The sequence below is a fragment of the Macrobrachium nipponense genome, chromosome 16 (assembly GCF_015104395.2).
Source record: "Macrobrachium nipponense isolate FS-2020 chromosome 16, ASM1510439v2, whole genome shotgun sequence".
Taxonomy (NCBI): domain Eukaryota; kingdom Metazoa; phylum Arthropoda; class Malacostraca; order Decapoda; family Palaemonidae; genus Macrobrachium; species Macrobrachium nipponense.
Window position 1 is genome coordinate 38528097 of NC_087209.1, and position 26404 is coordinate 38554500.

Here is a 26404-nt window from a genome sequence, read left to right on the forward strand (position 1 = left end):
CAGCTGGACTGAGTTTTTTTCGTAAACTTTCAGATCACCAAGCTTATGGAGGTCACAGGGTAATTCCAGACTGGACAGACTGGACAGGAGCCACTGTATCCAATCTGACCGGTCGTTTTCAGTCACTGTACATGCCACTCAGCTGACTTCACCAGTGCTCAATTTAGTGATAACTGTAGAAAAAATATTCAAATATACAGACTCTTCTTTGCAACATGCAAACTACATGCAGGAAATGAAGAAGGATTTGGAATAGAGGATGGTCAACATTAACCTCAGGATAGGGGTTACAGTGAACCTCCAACTTTGGAAATCTTTTCTTCCCTCTTCTAGAAAGGTTTATCTCCTTAGGGAGGGAAGGATATCAAGGGAGAAACAACAGGCACAACTGGAGGATTTAGTAGTTTGCGAATGTGGATCACAGATAATTTTCATCAGCATTTCAGTATCCCTAAGATGTGGATTGCACTATTAGTATTGCAAACGTTCTGAGACAAGTCAGTGAGTCACTCAGTGGAGTTGAAATGTAAAATACCATGGCAGCAGTATACACCAACAAGCATGGGGGAGGAGACTTCTTCCCTCCTTGAAAGTTGGCAAAGCAGATGCACAAGTGTTTGGACTGGCATCCATCGAACTGTCAGCCAGATACAGTGTGAACAGATCAACAGAAAACAGTCAGTTTTGGCTTCAGTGGTGTGCAAAACATAAGCGATTATATCTTATTCTGGCCGATAATCTGTGTTTTCTGCTTAGCTTTTTGCTTGATTAATCTAACTCTCTTCCTCTGAATAACTTCCATACCGAGTTTGGATATGAGTATCATTGTAACATATGGGAATTTTCCAATGCCAGGATCAGCATCAGCAGAAATGCAACTTTGAATATTTTGAATTTCACATACTGTCTTTTTCCCCAATAATATAGAATATTATAATGACTTGTAAAATGAATCATCTATTTTTTTCAAATCAAGCACTGATACACTAATGATCAGAAAAGAAAATCACTTAGAACATGAGTGTGAAAACAAATCAGAATCTCAAAACTTGTCTACAGTTTTGTGTCAAAATAAGATAAACTGTGGGAGGGGGAACAGTCACAGCTCTGTTACTATTACGTTAATCAGACAAGTGCTTGAATATGTGACCACAAATGGGTGTGGACGGGCAGACAAATAGCCGCCTCAACAATTTTCTTTTACAGAAAACTAAAACTTGAATTTCCCCATTTGTTGGGGGAATTTTTTGGTTAAAACATTGTGGTGTGGGTTAAGTAGATTGAATGATCGGGCAAATGAAACCTTCAACGATACGTCCAATGTGTCCAAACAAATGGCGAGTTGATATAAGAAATAGAAATACTGAGAACAAAATGCAAACCACTTGCGATGAAACTCATCAGACTTCCACAACGGTGGAATGCGCAGTGGCATCACAAAAGAATAATCCAGGATGCACTTTTTCTAAGAACGATGTAGAACCGAATGATAAGAACATAAACGTGTAGTAAAACGGAAAAACTGTCCTTCGTCCAGGTTGCACAGAGGACGCTTGGTAGGTATTTGTGAATATTATGAGCTATGGTTACTTGAATTGTATATTAAATGATATATGTTGTTTATTATTAGATGAATAAGAAAATTCAGAGGAATACTTATGTGGTGGACCTCCGAGATTGGAGTGAGGATATTGGTTCAGTGGCTATTGTAGAGGGGATAACTGAGTTTTCAGATGCGGAAATGCAAATGAGGAGCAAAATTTTTAGGGATTACTTAGCCAATGCAGACTACAAATAGCATATAGAAGTCTTAAGCGAGGTACCGATTGAATTTGCGAGTACAGTGGCTTTAAAAGGGGGTAGGTGAGGGCTGAATAAGTTGTTACATCACAAGGCAAATCTGGAAGAGGGGACCAAAACCTAAATTCTTTTTTTCTTCCTATCGAATCCCATTTAAAATTAGGGAACAGGTAGAGGAACAGGTTAGCAAATGGGAGGAGGAGAGAATTATCAGGCCCAGCTCGTCCCCATACAACTTCCCCCTCCAAGTAGTGCCTAAGAAAGATGGTTCGGTCCGAGTTTGTGTAGATTTCCTTCAACTGAATGAGAAGACTATTCCAGGCCGTTATCCAGTCGCCTGCATTCCAGACCTTTTTGTCGAAATTGGGGGACGTAATATCTACTCTTCAATAGACCCCATGCAAGGATTTTTGCAGGTGCCTCTTAGTGAAAATAGTCGGGAATTTACCGCATTCTCATTGGCCAAGGGACATTCCGAGTTTACACGGATGTCTTTTCGTTTATCAGAAGTCCTATGGCTTTTAAGAGGTTAGTGAACACAGTTTTATACAGGTTATTAGGGAAGTATGTCTTCGTGTACATGGATGATATCTTGATTGCAACAGACTCGTTCGAACACCACGTGGAGTTGCTTATGGAAGTTATTTGGAGGCTTAGGCTAGCAGGTCTGAAAATTAATCTGGCCAAGTAAGACTTCTTAAAAAAGAAGAATACGTGTTTAGGTCACGTCATGTCTAAAGAGGAAGTTAGGGTAAATAACGCTAAAGTCAAAGCAATTGCAGATTTTCCTGTCCCTAAGGCAAAGATACAATTCAATTCATTCTTGGGGAAGCAGGGTTTTCCAGAAAGTTTGTGAAGGTTTTTATTTTTTTATCTTGGCATATCCTTTAACAGATGTGTTGCGGGAGGATATTCAATTTTCTTGCGGGGAGCCGCAGCAGGTAACTTTTCAGAAAGTTTAGGATGCATTAATGAATTACCTGGTTCTGAAATTTCCGGATTTCAGCGTACCTTTCACATTAGTGACAGATGCCCGTCAGGATGGAATAGGTGCCAGCCTTATGCTGAAATTTGAAGGTAAATTCCATCCAATAGGTTATTATTGCAGGAAATGTAAGACAAAGGGTAGCAATGAAAGGTTAATAGCTACCGTAGATAAGGAAACCTTCGCTGTGGTATCAAGCTTGGTTCGTTTTAAGATGTTGTTTATGGGGAATAAGGTAGAAGTTCTTACAGACCAGAAGCCATTATTAGATCTTTCTAACAATTACGGATTTTCATGCAAAGCTCGAATACTAGTGGTTCTATACAGTGGGAAATTAGTTTGATAGAGCAAAGGCAGAATGAGAATGAAATTGTAGCGGACGCAAAAGCGTTCCTTAGAGGTGAATTAGTCAGGAAAGTTTACAAGTTGCCTCTTTCAGGTTTGGAATTAAAGGGCATTCTGTTGGTTAGGAAAATTCAATATAAATTAAGGACTCATGAAGAAAAGGGGATACAACCCAGATCCTGATTCCGAAAGTCCTAATTCCAGTGGTTTTAGATATAGTACATTGCAAGTTTGGTAGTCCACATTTGGGGTGGGAAAAACATATGATGAGGTAACTAATAAATATATTTAGAAGACTATGTGGGCAGAAGTGGAGAATTTTGTGAAAAGGTGCATGGCGTGCAACGCTTGCAAACCTGCATTTCCGATACTCAGTAGCTCTTTTCAGAGAATACACATGGATATTTTGGGGAATTTCTGTGAATCAGCGCATGGCTACAGATACCTGTTGGCGGTAATAGATAAACTAACGAAGGTAGTGGAAATTTCCGACTAAAGCATAAAAAGGCAGAAGTGACTGTGGCATTCTTCAATGAATTTATATGTCATAATGGGGTATCCGAGGTTTTGTTGACTGATAATGGTGGGAATTTGTAAATAAGACCTTAGAGAGTCTAGTGGAAGTTATGGCGATACAGAAGGTAACAATCATTCCATAGAGACCAGAAGATAATGGGTTGTCTGAACAAGCAAACAGAAAGGTGCTCGAGGCACTTAGAACCACCATAGGTGGCAATGACAGGAACTGTGATGGATATGTAGATACAGTTCAGCATAGCATTAATATTTTGGTTAGTGTTTCTATTAAAATGTCTCCATTCGAAGCATTATTTGGTTGCCATGCGCGAGGCGCATTTGATTTGTTGCCTGTACCTTCCCGTAGGGAAGATAAGATTAGGTCATCAATCTCTACAACAAAAGAGAGACACGCTGGTCTCAGTCGTGATCTCGAGTCAAAGACGCAGGATATGGTAGAAAAAAGCAATGGGAAATCATTAGATGTTAAAGTGGCTGTTGGGGATAATGTGTTCTTGAAGATGAATGTTCGAAATGAAATAAATTATAAATTAGGTTTAAAATTTGAGGGTCCTTTAGGGTTATGGAAGAAAAGAAAGGAAATAGGTTTTTAGTCTTAGATGAGAAAAGAGGTTTGTCTAGATTAACTCATATATCTAAGATAAAGAAGACGGGAAAATTGTAAAGAGAATTTTACATGCTGGCCTGCATTTTGTTCCCTCTATTTTTCCCCACGTGGATGATGAAATGTAGAGACAAAGATCCGTGGAGTTTTATATTTCCTTTCATCTTTTTTTCTTTTTTGGTCAGTCTTATTTAAAATGACTTTTCTTTCACTATCTTTCTTGTTATGCGCAATTGCCGTGGTTCGGCGAATATATCTGGGTAATTGTTGTAATAATGGGATAATTTGGGTGAAACAGTGCTGGAAAGTACCGTGGAATTTGGAGGTATTTTTGGTGTTTTTCTTTGGGACAATAATGGTGGATTTCTTTTATAATGGGTGCTATTGTGTTACTAGCGGGATGATGATAGACGTTGTGGTATTATTTGTGTTTTGGTGATAATGATTTATGGTTTTAAGAACCATCAGTGCCATTGGTGGTACTGGTTCATTGTGGTTTTATGGTTTTGGCGGTTTGCAATTTTATAGGTTATGGTCACGGGTGTTGCTTTGGTGATCTATGAATAGTAATTTGTGATTTGTGACTTTCTGAGATTATAGCCTGCAGGGGTGGTTTTCTTTGGTGTTATATCTTTTGACAGTATTAGAGTGGCTTGGTGTAATCAGCCTTGGTGGCTATATAATGGAGGTGGATTTTCTTGTATTGGTGCTGATTAGGGGATTAGCAAGAATTTCTTTTTAGAATTATTGTGGATTTGTGGTGTTAGTGAGGATTTTTTGAGGTTAATGGTGACTTTGAGGGTTTATGGGGAATGTGGGTGTTTGTTGATTTTGGAATAAATAGGTCGTGTGATACTAACGACGTTAAGAGGTGTCATGAATGAGACTATTGCTGATGTTTTCCTTTTGGAATTTGGATACACATAAGGGCTTCTCTTCTTTATAGTGTTTTAGATGATGATGTTCCGTTATGAGGAATTAAGGAGGCCATGCTTGCATGGGTTGCAACTAACGGTAAACGAGATCTGAGGGGAATTGTTTGTGACAGTAATTTCTTCTGTGGTGCAAACTACGTTTGGTAATATTGTGAAAGAATATGAATTTTTATTAGAATGAATTTGAAACCGGGATTAAGTGATATTAACTGTTATTTTACTGGGTGTTTTTTTATTGGGGTGGGGTGGGGGGTGATGGGTTGTTTAGGAGTGTTGTAGAGTTTATTTTTGAAATGCACAGCATATAGATGAGCTTCAGGCATCATATTTGCTGGGAATCAGTTGTATAGGTATTAAGGAGTTTTGAAGGTATGCTTCTCAGATAAAGGGTTCATTGTTCAGGTACCAGTTAGTGATAAAAGCCTTTTTCCAGTACTTTTAAGGGAACAGGATACAGAGACCATGTTCATTTTGAGTGAGGAATTCCAATCTTCAGCAGCTGACTTTGAGGCTGGGTGCGTGTTAGTTCATGACAGATACGTGCGCGAAAGTTGGGTTTTTATTCTAAAAAATATAGAACTTGCTCATGATGAAACACTGACACATGATGACGTGACAGAATTCCCAAGGGGTGACATTGAAAACAACTTTAGAATCTACAGCGCCAGATGTATGGTCTTCACCATGGGCAACCAGGTCAACGACTCGCTACTACTACAGGGAGCACAAATCTTCGGTGACTCATGTGGAGTCATCTTAGATTGGTTTTTGGGGGTAAACAAGAGGATCTACAATACTTCTACAAGGCGGGTGCAGGAAGCACTTGCATGGGAATCGCAGAATATTCAAGTTTCAGTAACATAGGGGTTGGTTACACTTCCTCAATTAGAAGATGACGAAGAGGATAAATTTTTCTTCTCAGAATGTTACATTCCCAGCAATTGCCCTCATGTTGGCAGTAATGATGGTCACGATGTGCATAGTCGGGACCATTAACCCCTTGTTGACCGGTAACATAACTATGTGTTTACAAATAGCTTTGGGGTAATGCCCGGGTAATAACTATATATATATATATATATATATATATATATATATATATATATATATATATATATATATATATATATATATATATATATGTTTAAGATTGGCGCCATACTGTTGGAATGAATTTTTCGGGACAAATGTTCCTAGTTCCGTATATCACTATTGGCAACTCTTCAGATCACTGTATAAGAGTCGGAGCTGAGCCTGAGCTGAGAGACCTTCATCTTGCTTGAGGTGGTAAAGGGAAATTTTGTCACAACCGCCTATCCAAGGATGCGTCGTAAATATTTTACGATATAATATGCTACCAATTTGTCCCCGGTTTTAATGCTGATCTTTTATGATATTGTCTGAGCACTTATAACTTTGTAAAATTAGCTTTTTATACGATTCTCCTGGGGAAAAGATGTCTGCAAGGTGTGGGAAATATTCACTTTCAACTTTTTATGGAATATATAGAAATTTTTCAGAATTTTTTTTCTTATACCATGAGTATATATATATTTTCCTCTTTCCATTGATGAGTTTTTAAAAAGTTTTTCTCTTGAATTGGCATCCTTAAATTTAGCCTGGTCACGGTTGTCTGCATTAGCGTATATTACCCCGGACTGTGAGGGTTAAACGTGTCCGCAACGGGCGGGATAGGCAGAAACCAATGTCGCAAATCGCTGTGACTCTCGTGGCAGAAGAGATTATGGGAAATTATGTACTATAGTAGATTCACATCAATCGTGCATTTGACGTCTAGGCCCGTCCCTTACGACGCTCATGATTGATTGTTGATAAGCCAATTACAGGGCTGGAAACTCTGTCTCTCTCGAGAGTTTACATGGGTAGGATGTATGTTCCACCCCTCCTGAGGGATACGTCTTTCAGGAGAGGTGGAACATACATCCTGCCTGAGTGAACTCTCTCGAGAGACTGAGAGATTCCAGCCCTGCGATTGGCTTATCAACAGCCAATCAGGAGCGTCGTAGGGACTGGCCTAGACGTCAAATGCACGGTTGATGTGAATCTACTATAAGGATTTAGTGTGTTCGTACGCACGAATATCCGGACCCGTGAGAGTAGAATATAATGAGATATCAGGTGAAAGGCGATTCATTCGACGGAGAGACTTTAAGTGATTATCCGTGAGGAAAACCGAAGGGAAGGCGCAAAGAATATCTAGGGAAAAAGGTATTTAGTATTGGAACTAAAAGACTTTTATTGAACATGAACCATTTTCAGTTGCGCTGTGTAAGATTTTGTTCGGTGGAAAAACACTGAGTTTCTATTCTAATCAGTTTTTTCTCCTATGTATACAGGATTTTTTTTTATTTGAATTTTCATACCATTGTTTAATGCCCAACCACTATTTGATTTCTGAAGATAATGGTTTCTTTTTCGTCAGGTGGATTCAGTGTTGCCACATAGAATGGGAGTTCTTGACATTTTTTAACTGACACTTTTATCTCTCAGTTATTTGGGTGGATAAAGATAATCATGTGAATTAATGTGTCTTGGTTGGAGGTGGTGTATGGCATTTATTTGAGATATACTTTTTTTTGCTGCGAGTGATTACTCTTCATGTCTTGCGTTATTCAATTAAATTTCTTTTATCACGTTAGTTTTCTGGGGAAATAAAGGTTTTAAATACCTTGGAGTTTTGTTTAGCCTCAATTATAAGACATTAAAAGACAGCAGAGACGTCGGATGCAGGTCTGAGATGGGTCCACGTTACCAAATTTTCTCTTTTAGACAAGGCCTTAAATATGCCTTGTAAGATATATATACTGTAATAATATTCTTGTATAGACTATGAAACTTTAAGTTAAAAAGAGAGACCTGATGCATACAGCTAGCTGTTTATTGCTGTCGCTTTAGAGATAAAAGAAATTTGTCTCTTTGCACAAGAAATTTCTTTTTCAGGAAGATAAACTTTCATTAGCCGAGTTTAATGGTAAGTTCTTTATCACGTCCTGTCGGTAACGTACTGTAATGTTTCAAATACTGGAGCGTAACTGGCTAATATCATATTGGTTCAACGAGGATCCTCTTTTGCAATAAATTGCACCACTGTTTATTATCCTTATCATGGGTTTACTGAGGCTTTTTATTGCCCTGATTTATGATTTATAATTATATAAGGTTCCATATAGTTTGAATGTTTAACTTAATTTCATTCTATTATCGCTTCCTAGTACTTAATAATTCTCTCTAGATCAATGAAATTATAGAATAAAATAGATCCTCTTAATAAATTTGTTCTCTTCAGTCACGTCTTCACCTTTAATCAACTCATTATCCGCTTGAAACAAGTAAACAAAAGCCAATCGAGTTTTCTGTATTCTCTACATTGTATAATCAAGGCCATCGAAAATATATATATTTTTCGGTGGTTTCGGTCTCATGGTGCATGAGCTGCGGCCCATGAAACTTTAACCACGGCCCGGTATTGGCCTGGCCTATATCGTTGCCAGACGCACAATTATGGCTAAATTTAACCTTAAATAAAATGGAAACTACTGAGGATAGAAGGCTGCCATTTGGTATGTTTGATGATTGGAGGGTGGGTGATCAACATAGCAACTTGCAGCCCTCAAGCCTCAGGAGTTTTTGATAACTGAGGACGGACAGAAAAAGTGCGGACGGACAGGCAAAGCCGGCACAATAACCTTCCTTTTAGAAAACTCAAAAGATGAATAATCAAAATAAGGTTTTTGCAGATCTAAAATTATTCAATATAAATTAACATTTCCACTTTCTCAACAGGTTCTTCTCATTTATTTGTTTATTTGTAATCTAACTTGCAATCAATGGACAGCTTGAGTGAATTTCACAAGGTGGACCATTCAATGAGAGAAACTACTTAATACAGCGATACTATCTTGTTTATTTCTTTTGGTGAATAATATCTTTGCGTTCAAGGTGATGGTAAACTTTAACATAATTCAGGGTCAACAATATTAACAGTAATAATAACAATGATAAAAATGATGATATATTATTATTCTTATTATTACAACAACACCATAATAAAAGTATTAATAATACCACTAGTAGTAATAATTATGGTTATAATTTGTTTTGTATGTAATTGAAAACAATAACAATATCAAACCATTCTTCGTCAGTTTGCGCCAGAGAAGTAGAAAAAGCATAGAAGTTTCTTCGTTTAATTTGTCCCAAGAAATGTAGTCATACCCAGTTATATTATCAGAGAATAATTATCCATCGCGAAACATGGAAATCTTCCGTGAAAACTGCCATTTCTTTAATGTGAACTCGACTATTTTTCGTCGCGTGAATATTTACCAGACACGTGGAGTCACGACAGGAGTATCTGGAGAATATTTTTCAGCTCATTTTTTGTCAGCATTGCTGGCTTTTGGTTTGCTTATTGTTGTTCTAATTTTTTCATCTCCTAATTTGTTTGTAGGTTATTTTTCGAAGCATTCTTCTTCGGGGGAAGGAAAGGGACCCGTTAAACGAAATGGGCGATTGAAGTTTTTAAAAATCTTAGTCTGGAATCTTGTCCGATTTCTTTGAGATTTGGGTGAAATCGTGGTCTAAAGTATAAAACAACAGCGATCAAAGTTAAACACGAGGGATGCAATAATAATCAAGGACAGTTATTGCCGTTCTTTTGTTTAGCAAACTATTTAGCTGTAACTCAGATATACAATATTATGAACGGTGACTTTTTCACGATTTTTCAGTCATTGAAGGGAGAACGCAAAATGTTCAGGACTCTTATTTTAGAAAAAATAACATCATTGTCAAAAGTGTTTGATAAGATATATTTAAAATTGTGCGGGAAATATTGTGCGCTATAAGGCAGTTGCATCTTTTTGTCTACAACTATCTTCATCTGTGTTAGCACACCTTTTCTGAAAAAAAAAAAAAAAAATGTACTACTGCTCTATCAAGAATATTTTGAAGTTGTGCGGCCTTGCTGTTTTGTAATAGTGCAATCACTGGTCTGTCCAGAATTCTCTCAAGTTGTGTAGGCATAGATGTGTTGATGTTGGAGCACCGACAATTCCGCGCCGACAATTCAGCTTAGAAACAATTCAGCATCTGACAATTCAGCTTAGAGACAATTCTGCCCATGACGATTCAGGGCAAGGACTATTCAGCACAAAGACAATTTGCGAAATAAAATAAAAAATAAAAAGAATTACCAATACTTTTAATGCAAGTAGTTAGTTTTGTTTTTTGTCGCCAAATCATAAATAAATTATTAAAATTTTCAGTATCTTATTTCAATAAATATATTTCATTTTTGCATTTCAAAAATAATTTACTAATAAAAACTAATTTGATCACTGTTTTCTTAATTTTCCATGCTTTAGCTTTACTTCGCCAAATATTTTTCATCAAATTGTCTTTACGCTGAATAGTCCTTGTGCAGAATCGTCATGCGCTGAATTGTCTCTAAGCTGAATTGTCATGTGCTGAATTATCGGCGCGGAATTGTCCTGAGCGGAATTGTCGGCCCACGGTTGAGGTTAATGCTGTCCTTTGAAAATAACCAGAATTCATTCTGTCTGTGTGTGTTTAGAGCTATGTTTTGTTAGTGTTGGATAAAGCTCGATGAGAATTCTCCTAATATGAAAGGACTCTACTGAGTCCTGTGATACCAATCAGTTTTATTCTGTGTGGAACTCTCCACGTTAAGCAATTTTTTTTTTTTGTGTGTGATACAGCTCAGTCCTGTTGCTTTTAGACTTTTAAAAGTTATGAGGGCATTTATTTTAAGATACAACTATTTTCTCTGGTTTTCTTTAAAGCTGAACCATGCACATATTGATCTGGCTCTTAAAAAGACAAAAAGTACCTGAGTGTAATTAGAGATATATATTCATGAATATAAAAACAGATACTTCTTGTCCCACACATTTTCTAAGGCTATTGTCACAAATCACTGAAAAAAGGTCGTGGTGTACTTTTATAGCCCTAATTCACAATAACATATGATGGCTATGATAACGCATTTAACTCTTAGTTTCATTTTAGTGCTTGAATACCGAATAAGGATGAAAAACGAATCACAAACCCAAGTATAGCGTGAGTCTACATAGCGTTTACAGTTGAAGACGGACGCGTATCTAAGGAGTATCGATTCCCAATTAAGTATCTATTCATTACAGACATGCCATGCACGACCTTTCACTGGACTTATCTTTGGCATATTGCCTTAACGTCTGTTATGATTTTCTTCTCTCAATATTGCTGCACAAGTAATGTTTGGAGCCTAATTGCTTTTACCAGCTTTGCTCTCTCTGTGAAAGATCTACCTTCCAACTTCATACGTAGACTCTCGAGACTACCTTTTCCATCAGTAATTTAAAACAAGGACTTTGGTTAAAACTTATGAATATGCTCGGCACTGTGCCACAGTTTTTCATTACATTAGAACTAATTTCATCTTTACAATGTTTGGAGGAATGTGGTTACATTTCTTTGTATATATAATAGCACCAACATAGACTAGGAACTGTAACACAAGTGCCCAACTGAATTTAACACACCTTCCAGAGGCTGGTTAAAAAAATTGTATTTACATTGATTTTAATGAATGCTGGCATGCTTAGTCAATCTACTAAACCTGATATACAGCAATGATCGGGAGTCGAAATTAGTTTCTACTGCCGAAGAATAATTTAATTTCAGTTAATAGTAGAGCTCAGTTTTATAAGTGCTCTAGATGTCAGATGAATTATTGTTGTTGCAGAAGAAAGTTCTACAGCTCAGAGTATTGCACAATATTCTCTACTAGCCATTAAGTACTGCTTGATGATATGAGTGCTGATATGTTTAAACTAAATCTGGTATTTTGTCACTCCTCACATTAGTATTCAGTATCATTAAACAACCATCCAAATTATGTGCATGATGAATATAAAACAATAGAAAATAAAAATTTCCTCTATGTAATTGCAAGTGAGGAGATACACGCTAGTTTCCTTGATCCATGTGTACCCCAGTAAAGTGTTTTTATTATACTAAAATTATGTGAGGAATTTCAAGAGTCTAACCACAGTACATATCATTGTCATATACCACACCAATGAGGAGAAACTATCTCTTCTACTTGAGATGACCATAAAAGTGCACGTATTATAGCAAAATTGGTTTGCCACATGTAAGTCACGGGGAAATTTATTTCTTGAGAGCAAATACGCTGACTTCCATGAGCTGTAGGTATTCCGCTGCTGCAGCTGTTATCTGGATACTGATGTATCTCCCACGGACGCCATTGTACCTAGAACACAGCACATAGCCTTCGCCAAGTTTATATACTTTTGTGTAAGAGCACAGGAAACTGTAGGTGGAGAAAGTTCCGTTGCTGATGAGGGTCTCGCCCACTCGAACCTGCATTGATGATATATTTTCACTTGTACTGATTGTTATTTTTTCACATGTTTATGTTCCAACCACTTCTACAGCTTTTGCTTTTCCCTTTTTAGTAATAGGAGAGCCTTGATAAGACAGGTAGCTCATAAGTGTCTGGTTGTCTCTGACGGGAAGTTTGCTTATGTGAATCATTATATATATAACTGTCGATCAACTTTACTTTGTAAAATGTGATATATAATCTACAAGTGGAATCAACAAAATATTTTAGCTTATTCTTGTACTTTTTTATACATGCCATAAGAAAAAAAATGTCATCAGAGTAGTTTAAAAATGACAGAGGAATTATATGTATAATTGTCATCTGAAAATGTTAGTAACTTATATTGAGTTTAATCTATCAAACAGAATGCATATGCAAATAAATTCAATGTATTTTTCTTTTCTTAATCTTGTGAATTTTCATTCTAGCCTTTATTGCTTTTTTGTAAATCACCTTTAAATTCTTTTTATATTTGCCTGTAACGCTGTGACCACAATCTCTCACTGATTACATTTTTCTTCTAGCAAAATGCTTCTTTGAAACTAGTTTTGTAAGTATAGTGTTATAATGCTATTCTATTGCTAAATAAAAAGAAGAAAAAAAAAACAACAACAGAAATAAAATGTCAAAATGACAAGCTGAAGGCTCCCAAAATTAAGAATTCTTAAACTGTCTGTGAGTAAATATTTTTCAAAATCAAGTAAATAGAATATTTTTATCAACCTGTTCAAATCTGTGACAAATTGTCTTTCCAATGAAATATATGCGAAAGCTCGCCATACCAGCTGTTGTAAAGAAAACCACAAATAAAGCACAATTGTCACGAGTGGTTACTTAGAATCAATTTAGAACTTATATTCTTATGCTTAGCGTTAATTAAATTTTCTAATAAAAATACTGAATATTTGAAGTAACTAAAATCAAGTAACCCACACTCTTAGAAATGTTTAATATGAAGTTCTCACAATAGAAAAAAATATTCTTCAATATAGCAAAAGAAAATATTGTTCCATAAAGAATACATGTATGTCCCTTGACTTAAAACATCAGCTAGGCCTACCTCAACGTCATGGAAGAATATGTAGAACGAGGAGTGCTGCCTTGGAAATATCTGGATTTGGTAAATTAGCCTTTCTTCACCCAGATCAACCTGCCACCAAGGTTTGACAAGTGAAGCAGAGGAGTAACCTGCATTTTCAGCCTGAGATCCATCAACTGCATTTCTAGGAAGCCAACTTTGGAAAAAAGAAATTCTAAGTAATATTAAGGATATTTCGTTTTAGATTTTTACAACCTGATCATTTTGAAACAGCAAGATACAAGAATAATTACCATTGAATAATTAAAGTTGAAGCTGCATATGAATTGTTAGACTAAAACAATTACTTTAGCAACAAGTCTTTTCACAGGCAATGATCAACATTTTAGTCATCTTAAAATGTGGTTTTAGCAAATAAAAAACCTAATGCTGGTGATAAATATGTCATTAAATTTTCTAAACTTGCTACGGGTACTGAATATCTAGATCATCTTGTAGCTTTATTTCACTTTCACTAACTGAGCAAACTTGGTTTCTAATTGAGTTCTACAGGATCCTCAGTTTACAAGTCAGTCGACATCTTGTCTTAATTTATATGTAAGTCAGAGTTTTTTCATTACTAAATTATTCAACAAAACCGTATATCTCTACTTAATATATCAGCCAAGATCCCAATGCTCTAGGTAAAATAAGCCCTTCAGTACATACTAGATATCATATGGTGTAGATGAAGTAGTGTTCTTTCCCCTGGCCACTTCCTCAAGGGATTCATTAGTTGGGAAAACAACGCTTCTGTAGAGGAAAGCTTGACCTGAAGCAACTCTTCCTGAACCCAGCAAGGAGCAAATGCCATCTGTTGGAAAGCACTGACCTTGAAAACACTGTCCATATAAAATAAGTTCCATAGCTTCATTCTGTGAAGGGTTCAATAAAGAACAATCTTTTATAGTGACCCCTGCCATCTTGCTTCTAAACCTTGCACCAACAAGCCTTAGTATTTATTCCCTGTATTACAACTAAATGAAAATCTTTTACGTGTGTTGAAGTAACGTTTCTAAAATACTGGTCACGTTTCTTAAATGTCAGTAGTTGCAAAATGAATTTTTACCAAAAAATGTGGCAGACTGGTAAAGGATTGGCTTCAAGATATTAAGAGATGACAGAAAACCTATTGTTGCGAAACGATTGTTAGTTTATCAGCAATAAAAGAAACAGTAGTTTTTCATCTAATCCCACACGAATGACGATTGCAATAATATTTCACTGTTTTGGGCAATTTTCTTAATGCCCAAATGAATTCTTTGATCTTAGAATATATGTATATTTTTTGCTTTGTCCCCTGCTATGTTAGATCAGTGTATGTATCAGAATATTCTTTATTTCAACACTGGATAGAGGCAGGACTTACCAACCTAGTCTCTCGCTAACAATATATTTTTTTCCATCTAATGTGTCAAATAGTTGGATCTCTATTACAAAATCTAATGATCCGTTTTCATCTCAAAACTTATTTTGAAAAAGAACAGGCAATGTTTATGTTATTATTATTATTATTATTATTATTATTATTATTATTATTATTATTATTATTATTATCATTATTATTATTATTATTATTATATATTATTATTATTATTATTATTATTATTATTATCTTATAATAATGGCAGAATTCACAGAATTGATTTTGTACAATATTCTTTCAATTCTCCTTATAATTTGTCTTTCTGGCACGCTGGTATTATGAAGCAGCTGCCCAATATTCATCGTGCTGTAGGTCGTCAACGGAATTTCGGGCTGGTGTTATCAAAGCAAACCGGTCATCAGGGACAGGCTGGGGTCGTCAACACGTATACAGGTGCGTTTCGTAGGTCGGGAACAGGCTGTAGTCGTCAGGGGGCTATCCGGTATTCCTTGTTTTTTTTCTTCGTTTCTGGTTTTTAAAGGCGTCTACATGTTTTAGCCACCTCGTTTGGCCATCTTCGGGACGGGATCGCCAAATGCAATGGTCTGTATCAGATGTATTCACGCTATTTATTGCATTCGGGTGGTTTGAAGAAATGGGTACATCTCTTTTCATTGGGCAATACCTGTGACGTCACGAGCGATGTCATTAGGGGGCCCGTTGCTGGTTGGCTGTCCTCTTCGTGGGCGGAGCCTCATCCTTATTGGTGATGGTGGAGGCCCCCTCGAAGGGCGTGCTACCAGGTCGTCCTCAGGGTGAGAGCTTGAGCTTCGATCACCCTCAGGGTTACTAGGGACGTCCTCAGGATGAGAGCTAACGCTTCTATCATCCTCAGGATCCCTCTGGTGCGATGGCCGTTGTGGGGCGTTGTCTGCTGCTCTCCTGACGGCGGTAGGGAGGAGGAAGGTCTCCTGTGTGACGTTCAAACTGGGCTTCTCCCTCCCGATGTGCAGTGCTTCTAAGATTCGCAAACGACGTAGATCAGGTGCTTGGTCGATAACCTCGAAATTACCGACGATGTCGCTGCGGCGGATTCTTTTATGTGCAGTCCTTGCATGATTAAATATTGTTCCTTCCTGCGCGTGACAGGAGATCCTCTTGGAGAGGCGCATTGACGTTAATCCCGATGTAAGTTCCGAGGCATCCTCGGATTGGGCACGTGTATCTGTAGATGACGTTCGTCCTCTTTCAAGGGATTCCTGCGACGGTTACGGGGTTATTCTTCATAATTAAAGGCTGCATCGTTTTTTATTTTGTACTTGTATAAAATATGATCAAGTGATCTGCTTGTTGTTGTCGGTCGGGGAAACGTGATTCTTGATTATTTCCCGTAGGGCTCGCTCGTCTTCTTTATATCGCCGATGGAAGGTACCCTTGTAGAAAAAATTAATTTTCTGCTGGGGGTGTGGGCGGGGTTCCTGTAGGTACCATTTCCCCATGGTCTTCTTGAAGACGTTCTGGATGCTGCGGTTGGTGTGTCCGTTGTTTACTAGGACCTGGGCTGCACGTTTCATCTCCTTATGGGTGTCTGCCCATGTTGAACAATGGGAAAGAGCTCTCCTGACGTAGGCGCTGATGGTGGTGTCCTTATAGCGTTCAGGACATTCACTCTCGCCGTTCAGATACATTCCCAGGTTTGTGGGTTTCGTGTAGACCCTTGTAGCGAACGCACCCTCCTTCTGTTCAACCAGGACGTCCAGGAAGGGAAGACGGCCATCACGGCTATATTCTATGATAAATCGTAAACGGCTGTGGGTATGGAAGGCTTGACGTATTTCCTCGATCTCCTCCATCGTTCCTGCTTGGATGAAGGTGTCATCTATATATCTTACGTATATAGATGGCTTCCTAATGCTCCTAAAGACACGCTCCTCCACTATGCCCATATAAAAGTTCGCAAACAAGACCCCGAGGGGGATCCCATCGCTACACCATCGATTTGTAAGTACATATGGCCATGGTGGTTAATGAAGGGAGCCTTCTTGGTGCATATTTCTAGCAAAGAGCGAAGGGCGTGCTCGGGGATATTCAGTGGGTCGGTGGATGGGTCTCTGTAGACACGTTCAAGGATCATTTCAATGGTTTCATCTACAGGAACGTTAGTAAACAGCGACTCTACATCCACCGATGCAATACTGCCTCCAGGGTGCGCGGATCTTAAGGCTTGCAGGAACTCCGCAGACGACTTCAAACTATGTGTGCTGGGGATGTAGGGGGTGAGAAAAGTATTTAGTTGTTTAGCAAGGTGGTATGTGGGTGCTGGTATTTGGCTAATGATAAGTCTTAAAGGGTTTCCATGTTTGTGAGTTTTTACATTACCGTAGATGTACCCGAGGTTGTGATCTCCGGAAATAGTAGATAGGTGTAAGGCATTTGTGGCTGTGTTGACAGTTTCTATGATCCTATTGGCTTCGTGTTTAATGTCGTCTACGGGGTTCTTAGTAATGCGTCGAAACTTAGTGGTATCGGCGAGGATCTCGTCGATTTTTTGTCTATATTCGGTAGTCTTGATAAGTACTAGGGCTGCGGTCTTGTCGGCTCTCCTGACGGTGATGTCTTCGTTTTCTCTCAAGCTTTTAGCAGCATCCCGCAGACGTCAATCGACGATGTCACTTTTATAAGTTCCTCGGTCTGTAAGGGCTTCTGCTAAGAAGAGAGGTTGAAGGGCGTCGGTGGTATGTACATTCTCAAGGCTTTCTTGTTTCAGCATCGTCTCCGTAAGGTATTCTATCTCCATCCTCTTATTAAGGGGACGGGGGCGAGAGATGAAGTGGCAATTCAGGCCCTTCTTGAGTATGTCCTCTTCTTCAGGAGATCGGGTGTAGGTGGTCAGGTTAATATATTTGTCATGTTCTTGTGGTAGGCGTATTTTACCTCCATTAAGGTTAATTAGTTTTCTTGTAATGGTCTTCTGTTTCTTCTGGGCGTCTTTCTCCTCCATACATTTCAGGCAGTCGACGATGTCCTGATGGTGCTGCACTGGTGTTGGGAGGGCGTTGCTGCTCGTGCCATCATTATTATCCCCGGCATCCGAGGGGGCCGCTACATGATTCATATCGCGGATTTCATCCCATTTCATGAAGAGTTGCGCCCTTTCATTGATGAACGTGGCTTTCTCTTGCTCTTTGGATTCTAGTTCCTGCTGCAGGCGGCTCCTCCTGAAGCTTCGCATGCCGGGGTGCTGCTGTGTTGTGGGGTCTGCATGCCCGATATCTGTGTATGCTGGAAACAGACCTTCTTTCAAACAAGTTTTATTAAAAATAATGGCAGAATTCACAGAATTGATTTTGTACAATATTCTTTCAATTCTCTTTATGATTTGTATTTCTGGCACGCTGGCATTATGAAGCAGTTGTCCAATATTCATCGTGTTGTAGGTCGACAACGGAATTTTGGGCTGGTGTTATCAAAGGCAAACCGGTTATCAGGGACAGGCTGGGGTCATCAACAGGTATACAGGTGCGTTTCGTAGGTCGGGAACAGGCCGTAGTCGTCAGGGGGCTATCCGGTATTCCTTGTTTTTTCTTCGTTTCTGGTTTTTAAAGGCGTCTACATGTTTTAGCCACCTCGTTTGGCCATCTTCGGGACGGGATCGCCAAATGCAATGGTCTGTATCAGATGTATTCACGCTGTTTATTGCATTCGGGTGGTTTGAAGAAATGGGTACATCTCTTTTCATTGGGCAATACCTGTGACGTCACGAGCGATGTCATTAGGGGGCCCGTTGCTGGTTGGCTGTCCTCTTCGTGGGCGGAGCCTCATCCTTATTGGTGATGGTGGAGGTCCCCTCGAAGGGCGTGCTACCAGGTCGTCCTCAGGGTGAGAGCTTGAGCTTCGATCACCCTCAGGGTTACTAGGGACGTCCTCAGGATGAGAGCTAACGCTTCTATCATCCTCAGGATCCCTCTGGTGCGATGGTCGTTGTGGGGCGTTGTCTGCTGCTCTCCTGACGGCTGTGGGGAGGAGGAAGGTCTCCTGTGTGACGTTCAAACTGGGCTTCTCCCTCCCGATGTGCAGTGCTTCTAAGATTCGCAAACGACGTAGATCAGGTGCTTGGTCGATAACCTCGAAGTTACCGACGATGTCGCTGTGGCAGATTCTTTTATTATGTGCAGTCCTTACATGATTAGATTTTGTTCCTTCCTGCGCGTGACAGGAGATCCTCTTGGAGAGGCGCATTGACGTCATCCCAATGTAAGTTCCGAGGCATCCTCGGATTGGGCATGTGTATCTGTAGATGACGTTCGTCCTCTTCAAGGGATCCTGCGACGGTACGGGGTTATTCTTCATAATAAGGCTGCATGTTTTTTTACTTGTATAAAATATGATCAAGTTGATCTGCTTGTTGTTGTCGGTCGGGGAAACGTGATTCTTGATTATTTCCCGTAGGGCTCGCTCATCTTCTTTATATTGCCGATGGAAGGTACCCTTGTACAAAAAATTAATTTTCTGCTGGGGGTCTGGGCGGGGTTCCTGTGGGTACCATTTCCCCATGCTCTTCCTGAAGACGTTCTGGATGCTGCGGTTGGTGTGTCCGTTGTTTACTAGGACCTGGGCTGCACGTTCCATCTCCTTATGGGTGTCTGCCCATGTTGAACAATGGGAAAGAGCTCTCTTGACGTATTATTATTAAGAAATCCTGTCATATATTTTATATTATAGTGTTTCAATGTTAAAATACATCGGGCTCCATTAATCTAAGACTGATCGACAATTTAAAGTTTAAGCTGAAGATAAAAAAAAATTACGATTGGTAAGAAATGAAAAAAAAAAAGCCTTACAACCAAATGAAAACGGAAATTGAATAACAGAAAAACGCATCAAGAGAGATATCGAGAAGCATAGTGTTCATTAAGTTAAAATGATTAACTACCAGGCGACAGGCTGCTGCAAATTCTTTCATTCGTCTTAGCGGAAGATTTTTCTCCTGATGACAAATCTTCATTTGTAGCATTGTGTGATAAATCCTTCACATGCATATTCTTTTCAAACTTTTATGACCATTTATACTTTTCCTTTTCCGTTCTTTCCATATCACACACTGATTATATTACACCCTTTCTTTGATTTATGTGTTAACAGTCAAATGTAGCTAGAAATAGTAAGATTTAACTGTCCATTTAATAGAATAAACAACCGCCAAGTAAAGGTGAGGGAACTACAAGTGAAATTCTCTTGGTATGACGGGCATCCAGCATATGAGAAAAATGTTGTATCTAGGAATTCGAATAAAAAAATAAATGAAATTATTGTTCTTTTACTGGGAAAACATTGTGGTGCCTAAGGTAAATACTTACTGTACTCAAATCTTGTATTTTCTGAAGGTAGCCCAAGGCTTCCAAATCTGATGATCTAGACCGTAATGTGGTTTAACCACTCATTGGTTATTCTCCATCAGTGCCTTCATCATGGCTGTGATCCTTTACAACCAAGCAACAAGAACACTAGAGAGCAGAACTGCAGGAATGTATGCAGCTTTATGGGTCTTAAATACATATGTTACAGATGAAGTTGTAGTACCCCCGACTAATCTTTGTTATCAAAATTATTTAATATGACAGTCCTCTGTTTTCCCCTCTGTTTTCGAGGTGTGATCGTAACAACTCGTAGCCTCTAGTCTATTATCTTTGCCAGGCATTCAGGAGACAGCCAGGCATTCCCAAAATCAGGCACACACATAACACCAGAGGGTTCTTTCTTGCAAAAAAGTCACAACAATATCCCCTATAATACAACCAATTGCAGCCACTCATACAGCTCAACTTTAAGTAAAATTTCTTATACTTCATACACAAAACATTTTGTGTAATCCTGTTGGCAAAGGAATGCGCAAATAGAGAAATCGAATAAAAATCAACCTCTTGTTGGAAGAAATGAAGCTTACCTTGAAAAGTGAAACCAACAGCTCTAGCCTTGTTTGCCTCAAAGGAGCACCTTAAGTGGGTTGGAACGTCGTCCAGGATTGAGGTGGATTGTGAAAAATCAGGCCACAAGACGCCAGTTAAAACTGCGGTAGTATTGGTGGGAAGCAGTTTTTTCGTCTCGGAAGTAAGCATATAATATGTCATATTTATGGCTGGAAAGGCTCCTATTGCTGCTGAAATCAGACTGCTGAGGAAGAGGCCTGCAATCATCATGTCTTGAACTTAAATCTGTATTTCTCTATTAGATGCTCTGGAATATATTATTATTATATTATTATTTTTTAGTATTATTATTACACTTTTACATCTATCTTTTTAATTAAAGGCGTTGTTGTGTTTAAATGGTTACTGATGCTTTAATTTTTTCTAATGAAACCAAACTTGACGGTATATTATCTCTTAAAGCAAAATTGAATTACAGTAAACTATATCAAGATAACTTGTGTTAAGACCTTGTGTAATACTGAAATAATTCTCATGGTTATTATTATTGCCTATAGAAGTAGCACATATGGTATCAGTAATAGTATCCGTTATCTAATTTGTGCATGACAGCTGTCGCGAAAAATTAGTGCACGAATTTTCCGAGACGCATTTTCCGCCCCTCCATCTTTTTCCTGCTTGCTATGTAAGCCAATTGACACGTATAAGACAGACTGGCGGCTGCAGTGAAATGTTCCTTTTTTGTATGTACAACAGTTTAATTAGTCATCCGCCTATCCCCCTCCTCAATTGGTCTAATGACCAAAACTCAATTTTATTTTAAAAAGACTATACTGAAAAACGAAGGAATGCTTCCTTCCTGAAGAAAATAAATAAATTCTGATTAAAATGACTAACCCGAACCGCTTGGGTATAAGACCACCTTGCACGCAGTTCTTGGCCTCTCTCTTCTAATTAGTGTAGTAGCGTTAACAACTCTTGCGGGTCTTGAATGCGGTGTGAGGGTGTGAGCTTGAGCATGTAGGGCGGTGATTTACCAGAATTTCATATAGTAAGTAATTGTTCCTTCTTATAGCCATCGTTGGGCTAACTGAACTTGTTCATTGCTCAACTTGCTTAGTTTTTCTGGGAAATGTGTTGTTATTTATTTCATTAAAAGTGCCACTTGATTTTTTGAATTTTTTAGCGTTTCTGAGTGGTCGTGTGGCCACATAGAATTTGTCTAAGTTTAGGGTGCTGAGCCACATAAGTCACTTTTATTTACTTTGCTTTATTACATTAAATGAAGTGTTTAGTTTTGTATTAAAATTGTTAAAATCAGACGTGTTTACTTATCGAGTTGTTCTTGTGTACGGACTGGAACCTGTCCATTAAGGTAGGGCTATCAGCTGCGTAACATCTGACACAAACCTAGTGAAAGTTGCTATAGATTTCCCGACATTTGTGGTCCTTCAAACCGGATAGCCCTAAGGATCCAGTCCCCGAGATACAGCAGCTTGATTATGGTATTTAAAGTGTTAATTCTTGGTCATTTGCAACTCCCCTCTTGCCTTCCACGTAATCAAAACGCAAGTTACTGTAGGCTAGGTGCTCTGCGACAGAGCCTAGTTCATTCGTTGCCCACATTAGGGGCTATTTTGATACAAGAGCCTGTGCCAGTGCAAGGGTAGCATATCCATGTCAATTGATGTTCATGCACGAGGCGCATATTTCCTTGTGTCATTAGATTGATCTACCGAGAGCGGGAAATCATTGATGTAACATAAGGGTGACGTCATCTCCATTGTAACTTTTGGAATTGAGAAACTCAAAATGGTGGACGCCTCCGTAAAGCAAATCAAGTCCCTTGTAGGCCTTCTGACTAGCATGATCAGTCATGCCAATGCAAATCTTGTTAATTCGTTAACTGTGAATGTTTATCAGAATTTGTTGGAAAGAATCCAAACCGACGAAAAACAGTTATGTACATTGTATGAGTCGTATCAACTCGTTGACTAGCGTAACACAGCCAACAACACGCTTACCACATCTCAAGGAGCTACCTCTACCCACGTTCAAAAGCAAAAATACTGAATTCGCCATGTTCACTGAATCTTTTGATGCTCATCTGCATGATAGACCTGATTTAGACAATGTTGCGAAGTATACCTATTTGTTAGGTACATTAGAAGGAGAGCTGCTCAAGGTCGTTCAGTCCTTGGGCGTAACAACTGCAAAGTACCAAGTTGCCCGAGATTTGCTTGAAAAATATTATGGCAACCAGCAGCAGTCACTAGTCATTCTGCATAGAAGGCTAGCTGATCTTTTTGTCCCCAAGTACAATTGTGTTGACCTCAAGAATTTCTGCATAAAGCTAACTATTTTAATCAAACAAACCAAATGTTTGAGCAGATCCCTGTTAGATCACGGTATGTTATTAAGTCTTATCAATCAGAAGTTGTTGCAAGGACAAGTCTTTTCAAAAGTAGTTGATTATCTGCATAAATGTGAATTTTCATTGCATGAGTTGTTTGAAGCGCTCAATTTCATTATAAGATCAATGGAGGATGATGTGTTGCATAGGGGAGAGGAATTTTCAACTGCCCGTAAGAAGGGGACCGAAGCGAACGCTTACTGTGCAACCGCTTGCCTGTTCTGCAACGGCAATCACTCTGTGTCTCTTTGTGTAAAGTACTCTACCATGGCGGCTAAAAAACGTCAGTTAATCTTGAATAAGAAATGTTTCAACTGCCTAGCGTCCGGTCACGCCAGTAAGCAATGTAATGTAAAACTTAATTGCAAGTTATGTGATGGACGACATCACAGTTTGATTTGTGAGAAAGACAATGCGCAACCCAGATCCGTCATGCCCACACACAATTCCAGTTATCAGTCCTCCTCAAAAACATCATAAGTAGTCTCGCCACCTGTAAAGAACCCAGGCACCAACCGTAAGATAAATAAAAGAACGCAGCCAAAAGCCATAGACGAGATACTGTATATAACTGCTAAGACGGTCAAGGACGAGCCTTTGACCGAGTTGCCGGCTACCTTATTGCTAACCACTACAGCTATCGTGTATTCACATAACAAACCCCTTGCCACTAGAGTATTTTTGGATACTGCTAGCCAATGTAGTTTCATTTCGAGTTGGCTTGCGAAGAAATTAGAATTGCCAGTTATTAAACGCATTTCTTTGAATATTGCACCGTTTGGCTTGCAGATTGTACAAGGCAAGTGCAATGTAGTTTCATGTAGGATACACATAGGTGCCAGAGTAATCCGCACTAAACTCATTGTCCACGATGATGTAATTACTCTCATCCATAATGTTGGCCTTTCTAATGTAAAAGCGCATTTGCAGAGCAAAGGTTGCACTATGTCCGATTATAAAATTAATGGCAATCTTCTTTCTAACGTTAATAACCTGGTTGGGGCAGATTACTTTAGCTTGTTTGTCCTTGGCATGGACAAGATTGATGTAGTAAGTTTGTTTGTGATCCACAACCGTGTAACGCCATATGGTTGCGTACCACAGTGGGCCATGGAAGGGATAAACGCATCTGTTGTTCATACATTATGAGTATGTCGAGCCACCCCAGAAATCGACGTTGATATATGGTGGAGATTGGCTACTGTAGGAATTGCTCCCCATGAACAGTACACCACCTCAGAGCACATTGCTATGAATAAAGTCCAGAGTAGCATTGTAAGTACTGAACGAAGGTACCAAGTAAACTTACCATCCCGCGGGCCAAACACCCAGATATGAATTATCGTAATGCATTTGTTCAATTGAACGCATTAGAAATGCAATTTCTGAAAGATCCTGAGTACAAAAGAGACGATGAGAACGTCCTTCAGACGTATCTCGACGCTGGGTTCATTTCTGAGGTCACTAATTCAAAGATTGAGGGATATTACTTGCCCCACTTTGCGGTTAAGAATCAGAGTCTCACGACTCCTTTACGTATCGTGTTCAATGCGTCCTCTTAAGTCAAGGGAATACTGTTGTTGAATGATTGCCTTCATCCAGGTCCCAACTTAGTTGAAATACTATATGATTTGCTCCTCAAGTTTCGATGAGATCCCTATGTGATAATATCAGACATACCAAAAGCTTTCCACAGAGTATTGCTACGCCCCGATGATACTAAATAGTATGCATGTTTTTTGTGGCAACGAGAGCAGACATGAGCGGCCACGTATGCCTTTAACTTTGCGGTTTTTGGCATAACCAGTAGTCCACATCTTTTACAATAAGTGCTCCAAACCCTTCTCCGCGAATGGGGACAGGAAGATATCATTAAATCCTTCTATGTCAATAATTATCTGCAGACATTTATAGCCAGGGAACTGATGGAATGAGATCATTGTCAGGTCAAATCTTTGCTATACGAGGCCCATATGCCTTTGACAGGGTGGGCAAGTAATTGTCAAGAGTTTGATCAGCAGATTGGTTGCAAAGAACCCGATGAGATCAATATTTTGGGAATGAATTGCAATGGAAGGGAGGATAAGTTGAGTTTAAAGCCTAAGAATGTCCAGTGTTGTAGAAATAGTTCCCACCCTCTTACCAAGCACAAGCTACTGCCCCTTTTGGTAGGCAATTTTGACCCCTAGAGCTAGTCAGTCCCCTTTTTGTGTGGGGAAAAATTCTCCTTCAAGAATTGTGGGAAGCCGGGGTAAGCTGGGATGATGTGCTGTCAGATGATCACCAACTAGAAGCTAGGAAATTACTCTCTGAATTCAACAATGTTTACACTTGTAGGTTTCAGAGGGGAATTGTGCATAAAGGTAGTGAATTGCATCTGTTTACTGACGTGTCGAGCAAAGGTTACGATGCTGTAGCCTATGTCAGACAGAGATCCAAATAAGTTAGGTTCTTAACTTCCAAAATGCGAGTCACGTCTCTCAAACCAGCGAAATTAACCATTTCAAAGTTAGAACTATTAGCATTAGCATTATTATTAGGATTTAGATTGGGAAAGCATCTTTGTAAGTTGTTTAGCTTTACTGCCATAACGCTCTTGACTGATAGCAAAGTAGCTATTGCCTGAGGGAGCTCAGGGAAGAAGGAGCTTTAACTCCACCCGCTGTATTGTGGAAATTGCAGGGGAGTAAAGTAGACTCCATACGACTCATGAAAGTTATGTCTCTAGTATTGAAATTTGGTAACTGTCAAGCAGACCCTTTCTTATGATTAGTCTACTTAGAACAAAGACACCGCCTTCCTACAGTGTGTAGTAAGTTAGAGAGTGGCGTGCCTGTACCCACTCACATTAATAATTTTGTAAAACAATTATGCCTAGTCATGCGTAATGGCATAATTTTCACACGAAATAGATTAGTTAATGTTACTTATACGAAGAAATACTTAACAATGCCAAGGAACATACATTAAGAGTGGGTG